A 10,188-nucleotide genomic window follows, 5' to 3' on the forward strand; every position below is an offset into this window, starting at 1 on the left:
CACCCCCTTCCGTAGAGCAAAATCCTGAAGGTCGGGGTCGCACAAGTGTGCACCCCCTTCCGTAGAGCAAAATCCTGAAGGTCGGGGTTGCGCACAAGTGTGCACCCCCTTCCGTAGAGCAAAATCCTGAAGGTCGGGGTCGCGCAAGGGTCGACATGGGTCGAGGTGGACTATCATGCGAAACCACTTTTTTCGGTCCCTACGGTGCCCCTAGATGATGAAAAGTACAATCCGAGGTTGATTACGAACACTTTTGTGCACCCCCTTCCGTAGAGCAAAATCCTGAAGGTCGGGGTTGCGCACAAGTAGACCCCCTTCCGTAGAGCAAAATCCTGAAGGTCGGGGTCGCGCAAGGGTCGACATGGGTCGAGGTGGACTATCATGCGAAACCACTTTTTTCGGTCCCTACGGTGCCCCTAGATGATGAAAAGTACAATCCGAGGTTGATTACGAACACTTTTGTGCACCCCCTTCCGTAGAGCAAAATCCTGAAGGTCGGGGTCGCGCAAGGGTCGACATGGGTCGAGGTGGACTATCATGCGAAACCACTTTTTTCGGTCCCTACGGTGCCCCTAGATGATGAAAAGTACAATCCGAGGTTGATTACGAACACTTTTGTGCACCCCCTTCCGTAGAGCAAAATCCTGAAGGTCGGGGTCGCGCAAGGGTCGACCCCCTTCCGTAGAGCAAAATCCTGAAGGTCGGGGTCGCGCAAGGGTCGACATGGGTCGAGGTGGACTATCATGCGAAACCACTTTTTTCGGTCCCTACGGTGCCCCTAGATGATGAAAAGTACAATCCGAGGTTGATTACGAACACTTTTGTGCACCCCCTTCCGTAGAGCAAAATCCTGAAGGTCGGGGTCGCACAAGTGTGCACCCCCTTCCGTAGAGCAAAATCCTGAAGGTCGGGGTTGCGCACAAGTGTGCACCCCCTTCCGTAGAGCAAAATCCTGAAGGTCGGGGTCGCGCAAGGGTCGACATGGGTCGAGGTGGACTATCATGCGAAACCACTTTTTTCGGTCCCTACGGTGCCCCTAGATGATGAAAAGTACAATCCGAGGTTGATTACGAACACTTTTGTGCACCCCCTTCCGTAGAGCAAAATCCTGAAGGTCGGGGTCGCGCAAGGGTCGACCCCCTTCCGTAGAGCAAAATCCTGAAGGTCGGGGTCGCGCAAGGGTCGACATGGGTCGAGGTGGACTATCATGCGAAACCACTTTTTTCGGTCCCTACGGTGCCCCTAGATGATGAAAAGTACAATCCGAGGTTGATTACGAACACTTTTGTGCACCCCCTTCCGTAGAGCAAAATCCTGAAGGTCGGGGTTGCGCACAAGTCGACCCCCTTCCGTAGAGCAAAATCCTGAAGGTCGGGGTCGCGCAAGGGTCGACATGGGTCGAGGTGGACTATCATGCGAAACCACTTTTTTCGGTCCCTACGGTGCCCCTAGATGATGAAAAGTACAATCCGAGGTTGATTACGAACACTTTTGTGCACCCCCTTCCGTAGAGCAAAATCCTGAAGGTCGGGGTTGCGCACAAGTAGACCCCCTTCCGTAGAGCAAAATCCTGAAGGTCGGGGTCGTGCAAGGGTCGACATGGGTCGAGGTGGACTATCATGCGAAACCACTTTTTTCGGTCCCTACGGTGCCCCTAGATGATGAAAAGTACAATCCGAGGTTGATTACGAACACTTTTGTGCACCCCCTTCCGTAGAGCAAAATCCTGAAGGTCGGGGTCGAGCAAGGGTAGACCCCTTCCGTAGAGCAAAATCCTGAAGGTCGGGGTCGCGCAAGGGTCGACATGGGTCGAGGTGGACTATCATGCGAAACCACTTTTTTCGGTCCCTACGGTGCCCCTAGATGATGAAAAGTACAATCCGAGGTTGATTACGAACACTTTTGTGCACCCCCTTCCGTAGAGCAAAATCCTGAAGGTCGGGGTCGCGCAAGGGTCGACATGGGTCGAGGTGGACTATCATGCGAAACCACTTTTTTCGGTCCCTACGGTGCCCCTAGATGATGAAAAGTACAATCCGAGGTTGATTACGAACACTTTTGTGCACCCCCTTCCGTAGAGCAAAATCCTGAAGGTCGGGGTTGCGCACAAGTAGACCCCCTTCCGTAGAGCAAAATCCTGAAGGTCGGGGTCGCGCAAGGGTCGACATGGGTCGAGGTGGACTATCATGCGAAACCACTTTTTTCGGTCCCTACGGTGCCCCTAGATGATGAAAAGTACAATCCGAGGTTGATTACGAACACTTTTGTGCACCCCCTTCCGTAGAGCAAAATCCTGAAGGTCGGGGTCGCGCAAGGGTCGACATGGGTCGAGGTGGACTATCATGCGAAACCACTTTTTTCGGTCCCTACGGTGCCCCTAGATGATGAAAAGTACAATCCGAGGTTGATTACGAACACTTTTGTGCACCCCCTTCCGTAGAGCAAAATCCTGAAGGTCGGGGTCGCGCAAGGGTCGACATGGGTCGAGGTGGACTATCATGCGAAACCACTTTTTTCGGTCCCTACGGTGCCCCTAGATGATGAAAAGTACAATCCGAGGTTGATTACGAACACTTTTGTGCACCCCCTTCCGTAGAGCAAAATCCTGAAGGTCGGGGTTGCGCACAAGTAGACCCCCTTCCGTAGAGCAAAATCCTGAAGGTCGGGGTCGCGCAAGGGTCGACATGGGTCGAGGTGGACTATCATGCGAAACCACTTTTTTCGGTCCCTACGGTGCCCCTAGATGATGAAAAGTACAATCCGAGGTTGATTACGAACACTTTTGTGCACCCCCTTCCGTAGAGCAAAATCCTGAAGGTCGGGGTCGCACAAGTGTGCACCCCCTTCCGTAGAGCAAAATCCTGAAGGTCGGGGTCGCGCAAGGGTCGACATGGGTCGAGGTGGACTATCATGCGAAACCACTTTTTTCGGTCCCTACGGTGCCCCTAGATGATGAAAAGTACAATCCGAGGTTGATTACGAACACTTTTGTGCACCCCCTTCCGTAGAGCAAAATCCTGAAGGTCGGGGTCGCGCAAGGGTCGACATGGGTCGAGGTGGACTATCATGCGAAACCACTTTTTTCGGTCCCTACGGTGCCCCTAGATGATGAAAAGTACAATCCGAGGTTGATTACGAACACTTTTGTGCACCCCCTTCCGTAGAGCAAAATCCTGAAGGTCGGGGTCGCGCAAGGGTCGACATGGGTCGAGGTGGACTATCATGCGAAACCACTTTTTTCGGTCCCTACGGTGCCCCTAGATGATGAAAAGTACAATCCGAGGTTGATTACGAACACTTTTGTGCACCCCCTTCCGTAGAGCAAAATCCTGAAGGTCGGGGTTGCGCACAAGTAGACCCCCTTCCGTAGAGCAAAATCCTGAAGGTCGGGGTCGCGCAAGGGTCGACATGGGTCGAGGTGGACTATCATGCGAAACCACTTTTTTCGGTCCCTACGGTGCCCCTAGATGATGAAAAGTACAATCCGAGGATGATTACGAACACTTTTGTGCACCCCCTTCCGTAGAGCAAAATCCTGAAGGTCGGGGTCGCACAAGTGTGCACCCCCTTCCGTAGAGCAAAATCCTGAAGGTCGGGGTTGCGCACAAGTAGACCCCCTTGCGTAGAGCAAAATCCTGAAGGTCGGGGTCGCGCAAGGGTCGACATGGGTCGAGGTGGACTATCATGCGAAACCACTTTTTTCGGTCCCTACGGTGCCCCTAGATGATGAAAAGTACAATCCGAGGTTGATTACGAACACTTTTGTGCACCCCCTTCCGTAGAGCAAAATCCTGAAGGTCGGGGTTGCGCACAAGTCGACCCCCTTCCGTAGAGCAAAATCCTGAAGGTCGGGGTCGAGCAAGGGTAGACCCCTTCCGTAGAGCAAAATCCTGAAGGTCGGGGTCGCGCAAGGGTCGACATGGGTCGAGGTGGACTATCATGCGAAACCACTTTTTTCGGTCCCTACGGTGCCCCTAGATGATGAAAAGTACAATCCGAGGTTGATTACGAACACTTTTGTGCACCCCCTTCCGTAGAGCAAAATCCTGAAGGTCGGGGTCGCGCAAGGGTCGACATGGGTCGAGGTGGACTATCATGCGAAACCACTTTTTTCGGTCCCTACGGTGCCCCTAGATGATGAAAAGTACAATCCGAGGTTGATTACGAACACTTTTGTGCACCCCCTTCCGTAGAGCAAAATCCTGAAGGTCGGGGTTGCGCACAAGTAGACCCCCTTCCGTAGAGCAAAATCCTGAAGGTCGGGGTCGCGCAAGGGTCGACATGGGTCGAGGTGGACTATCATGCGAAACCACTTTTTTCGGTCCCTACGGTGCCCCTAGATGATGAAAAGTACAATCCGAGGTTGATTACGAACACTTTTGTGCACCCCCTTCCGTAGAGCAAAATCCTGAAGGTCGGGGTTGCGCACAAGTAGACCCCCTTCCGTAGAGCAAAATCCTGAAGGTCGGGGTCGCGCAAGGGTCGACATGGGTCGAGGTGGACTATCATGCGAAACCACTTTTTTCGGTCCCTACGGTGCCCCTAGATGATGAAAAGTACAATCCGAGGTTGATTACGAACACTTTTGTGCACCCCCTTCCGTAGAGCAAAATCCTGAAGGTCGGGGTCGCGCAAGGGTCGACATGGGTCGAGGTGGACTATCATGCGAAACCACTTTTTTCGGTCCCTACGGTGCCCCTAGATGATGAAAAGTACAATCCGAGGTTGATTACGAACACTTTTGTGCACCCCCTTCCGTAGAGCAAAATCCTGAAGGTCGGGGTTGCGCACAAGTGTGCACCCCCTTCCGTAGAGCAAAATCCTGAAGGTCGGGGTCGCGCAAGGGTCGACATGGGTCGAGGTGGACTATCATGCGAAACCACTTTTTTCGGTCCCTACGGTGCCCCTAGATGATGAAAAGTACAATCCGAGGTTGATTACGAACACTTTTGTGCACCCCCTTCCGTAGAGCAAAATCCTGAAGGTCGGGGTTGCGCACAAGTAGACCCCCTTCCGTAGAGCAAAATCCTGAAGGTCGGGGTCGCGCAAGGGTCGACATGGGTCGAGGTGGACTATCATGCGAAACCACTTTTTTCGGTCCCTACGGTGCCCCTAGATGATGAAAAGTACAATCCGAGGTTGATTACGAACACTTTTGTGCACCCCCTTCCGTAGAGCAAAATCCTGAAGGTCGGGGTTGCGCACAAGTCGACCCCCTTCCGTAGAGCAAAATCCTGAAGGTCGGGGTCGCGCAAGGGTCGACATGGGTCGAGGTGGACTATCATGCGAAACCACTTTTTTCGGTCCCTACGGTGCCCCTAGATGATGAAAAGTACAATCCGAGGTTGATTACGAACACTTTTGTGCACCCCCTTCCGTAGAGCAAAATCCTGAAGGTCGGGGTTGCGCACAAGTCGACCCCCTTCCGTAGAGCAAAATCCTGAAGGTCGGGGTCGCGCAAGGGTCGACATGGGTCGAGGTGGACTATCATGCGAAACCACTTTTTTCGGTCCCTACGGTGCCCCTAGATGATGAAAAGTACAATCCGAGGTTGATTACGAACACTTTTGTGCACCCCCAAAAACGGCCAAAATCCTGAAGGTCCGGGTTCTCGGGGCGGTCGAGGCCCTCGGACGTGCACGAAAAGTCGGTACCCACGCCGAGCTTCAGAATTTGGTCTCCAGAGACTAAGTCCCAACCGAAACTGGCAACCCACAAAAGTGTACCAAGGAGTGGTCGGATCGAGTTACAGTGTTCGAGAGTATTGACGAGGATGGTTATACGCAACTTTTTGCTAAAGGTGTCCAAGACCGTCAGACCCTTACTTACGGCGATATAAGACACGTGCGTGGTTGCTCGTGCCGAGCTTCAGAAATGTTGCTCCAGAGACTAAGTCCCAGAAAACCTTCCGACCCCAAAAACTCCCAGAAGGAGGCGTCGGATCGTTTCGCGATGTTCTAGTGAAATGTTCAGCTCGACGAAATGCAACTTTTACCTAAAGGGGTCCAAGACCGTCAGACGCTTAGGTACGGAGATACGGGCATGGGTCGGTTTTCCCCATACAAAATACCCCATGGAAAACTGCAAAACCCAAAAACAGGTCGAAGGAGTGGTCGGATCGTTTCGTGGTGTTCTAGTGAAATGTTCCATTCGATAGGGCGCAACTTTTTGCTAAAGGTGTCCAAGACCGTCAGACCCTTACTTACGGAGATATAAGACACGTGCGTGGTTGCCCGTGCCGAGCTTCAGAAATGTTGCTCCAGAGACTAAGTCCCAGAAAACCTTCCGACCCCAAAAACTCCCAGAAGGAGGCGTCGGATCGTTTCGCGATGTTCTAGTGAAATGTTCAGCTCGATGGAATGCAACTTTTACCTAAAGGGGTCCAAGACCGTCAGACGCTTAGGTACGGAGATACGGGCATGGGTCGGTTTTCCCCATACAAAATACCCCATGGAAAACTGCAAAACCCAAAAACAGGTCGAAGGAGTGGTCGGATCGTTTCGTGGTGTTCTAGTGAAATGTTCCATTCGATAGGGCGCAACTTTTTGCTAAAGGTGTCCAAGACCGTCAGACCCTTACTTACGGAGATATAAGACACGTGCGTGGTTGCCCGTGCCGAGCTTCAGAAATGTTGCTCCAGAGACTAAGTCCCAGAAAACCTTCGGACCCCAAAAACTCCCAGAAGGAGTCGTCGGATCGTTTCGCGATGTTCTAGTGAAATGTTCACCTCGACGGAATGCAACTTTTACCTAAAGGGGTCCAAGACCGTCAGACGCTTAGGTACGGAGATACGGGCATGGGTCGGTTTTCCCCATACAAAATACCCCATGGAAAACTGCAAAACCCAAAAACAGGTCGAAGGAGTGGTCGGATCGTTTCGTGGTGTTCTAGTGAAATGTTCCATTCGATAGGGCGCAACTTTTTGCTAAAGGTGTCCAAGACCGTCAGACCCTTACTTACGGAGATATAAGACACGTGCGTGGTTGCCCGTGCCGAGCTTCAGAAATGTTGCTCCAGAGACTAAGTCCCAGAAAACCTTCCGACCCCAAAAACTCCCAGAAGGAGTCGTCGGATCGTTTCGCGATGTTCTAGTGAAATGTTCAGCTCGACGAAATGCAACTTTTACCTAAAGGGGTCCAAGACCGTCAGACGCTTAGGTACGGAGATACGGGCATGGGTCGGTTTTCCCCATACAAAATACCCCATGGAAAACTGCAAAACCCCAAAACAGGTCGAAGGAGTGGTCGGATCGTTTCGTGGTGTTCTAGTGAAATGTTCCATTCGATAGGGCGCAACTTTTTGCTAAAGGTGTCCAAGACCGTCAGACCCTTACTTACGGAGATATAAGACACGTGCGTGGTTGCTCGTGCCGAGCTTCAGAAATGTTGCTCCAGAGACCAAGTCCCAGAAAACCTTCCGACCCCAAAAACTCCCAGAAGGAGGCGTCGGATCGTTTTGCGATGTTCTAGTGAAATGTTCAGCTCGTCGGAATGCAACTTTTACCTAAAGGGGTCCAAGACCGTCAGACGCTTAGGTACGGAGATACGGGCATGGGTCGGTTTTCCCCATACAAAATACCCCATGGAAAACTGCAAAACCCCAAAACAGGTCGAAGGAGTGGTCGGATCGTTTCGTGGTGTTCTAGTGAAATGTTCCATTCGATAGGGCGCAACTTTTTGCTAAAGGTGTCCAAGACCGTCAGACCCTTACTTACGGAGATATAAGACACGTGCGTGGTTGCCCGTGCCGAGCTTCAGAAATGTTGCTCCAGAGACTAAGTCCCAGAAAACCTTCGGACCCCAAAAACTCCCAGAAGGAGTCGTCGGATCGTTTCGCGATGTTCTAGTGAAATGTTCACCTCGACGGAATGCAACTTTTACCTAAAGGGGTCCAAGACCGTCAGACGCTTAGGTACGGAGATACGGGCATGGGTCGGTTTTCCCCATACAAAATACCCCATGGAAAACTGCAAAACCCAAAAACAGGTCGAAGGAGTGGTCGGATCGTTTCGTGGTGTTCTAGTGAAATGTTCCATTCGATAGGGCGCAACTTTTTGCTAAAGGTGTCCAAGACCGTCAGACCCTTACTTACGGAGATATAAGACACGTGCGTGGTTGCCCGTGCCGAGCTTCAGAAATGTTGCTCCAGAGACTAAGTCCCAGAAAACCTTCCGACCCCAAAAACTCCCAGAAGGAGGCGTCGGATCGTTTCGCGATGTTCTAGTGAAATGTTCAGCTCGATGGAATGCAACTTTTACCTAAAGGGGTCCAAGACCGTCAGACGCTTAGGTACGGAGATACGGGCATGGGTCGGTTTTCCCCATACAAAATACCCCATGGAAAACTGCAAAACCCAAAAACAGGTCGAAGGAGTGGTCGGATCGTTTCGTGGTGTTCTAGTGAAATGTTCCATTCGATAGGGCGCAACTTTTTGCTAAAGGTGTCCAAGACCGTCAGACCCTTACTTACGGAGATATAAGACACGTGCGTGGTTGCCCGTGCCGAGCTTCAGAAATGTTGCTCCAGAGACTAAGTCCCAGAAAACCTTCCGACCCCAAAAACTCCCAGAAGGAGGCGTCGGATCGTTTCGCGATGTTCTAGTGAAATGTTCAGCTCGACGAAATGCAACTTTTACCTAAAGGGGTCCAAGACCGTCAGACGCTTAGGTACGGAGATACGGGCATGGGTCGGTTTTCCCCATACAAAATACCCCATGGAAAACTGCAAAACCCAAAAACAGGTCGAAGGAGTGGTCGGATCGTTTCGTGGTGTTCTAGTGAAATGTTCCATTCGATAGGGCGCAACTTTTTGCTAAAGGTGTCCAAGACCGTCAGACCCTTACTTACGGAGATATTAGACACGTGCGTGGTTGCCCGTGCCGAGCTTCAGAAATGTTGCTCCAGAGACTAAGTCCCTGAAAACCTTCCGACCCCAAAAACTCCCAGAAGGAGGCGTCGGATCGTTTCGCGATGTTCTAGTGAAATGTTCAGCTCGATGGAATGCAACTTTTACCTAAAGGGGTCCAAGACCGTCAGACGCTTAGGTACGGAGATACGGGCATGGGTCGGTTTTCCCCATACAAAATACCCCATGGAAAACTGCAAAACCCAAAAACAGGTCGAAGGAGTGGTCGGATCGTTTCGTGGTGTTCTAGTGAAATGTTCCATTCGATAGGGCGCAACTTTTTGCTAAAGGTGTCCAAGACCGTCAGACCCTTACTTACGGAGATATAAGACACGTGCGTGGTTGCCCGTGCCGAGCTTCAGAAATGTTGCTCCAGAGACTAAGTCCCAGAAAACCTTCGGACCCCAAAAACTCCCAGAAGGAGTCGTCGGATCGTTTCGCGATGTTCTAGTGAAATGTTCACCTCGACGGAATGCAACTTTTACCTAAAGGGGTCCAAGACCGTCAGACGCTTAGGTACGGAGATACGGGCATGGGTCGGTTTTCCCCATACAAAATACCCCATGGAAAACTGCAAAACCCAAAAACAGGTCGAAGGAGTGGTCGGATCGTTTCGTGGTGTTCTAGTGAAATGTTCCATTCGATAGGGCGCAACTTTTTGCTAAAGGTGTCCAAGACCGTCAGACCCTTACTTACGGAGATATAAGACACGTGCGTGGTTGCCCGTGCCGAGCTTCAGAAATGTTGCTCCAGAGACTAAGTCCCAGAAAACCTTCCGACCCCAAAAACTCCCAGAAGGAGTCGTCGGATCGTTTCGCGATGTTCTAGTGAAATGTTCAGCTCGACGGAATGCAACTTTTACCTAAAGGGGTCCAAGACCGTCAGACGCTTAGGTACGGAGATACGGGCATGGGTCGGTTTTCCCCATACAAAATACCCCATGGAAAACTGCAAAACCCCAAAACAGGTCGAAGGAGTGGTCGGATCGTTTCGTGGTGTTCTAGTGAAATGTTCCATTCGATAGGGCGCAACTTTTTGCTAAAGGTGTCCAAGACCGTCAGACCCTTACTTACGGAGATATAAGACACGTGCGTGGTTGCTCGTGCCGAGCTTCAGAAATGTTGCTCCAGAGACTAAGTCCCAGAAAACCTTCCGACCCCAAAAACTCCCAGAAGGAGGCGTCGGATCGTTTTGCGATGTTCTAGTGAAATGTTCAGCTCGTCGGAATGCAACTTTTACCTAAAGGGGTCCAAGACCGTCAGACGCTTAGGTACGGAGATACGGG

The sequence above is a fragment of the Anopheles nili genome (genome assembly GCF_943737925.1).
Source record: "Anopheles nili chromosome X unlocalized genomic scaffold, idAnoNiliSN_F5_01 X_unloc_5, whole genome shotgun sequence".
Lineage (NCBI taxonomy): Eukaryota > Metazoa > Arthropoda > Insecta > Diptera > Culicidae > Anopheles > Anopheles nili.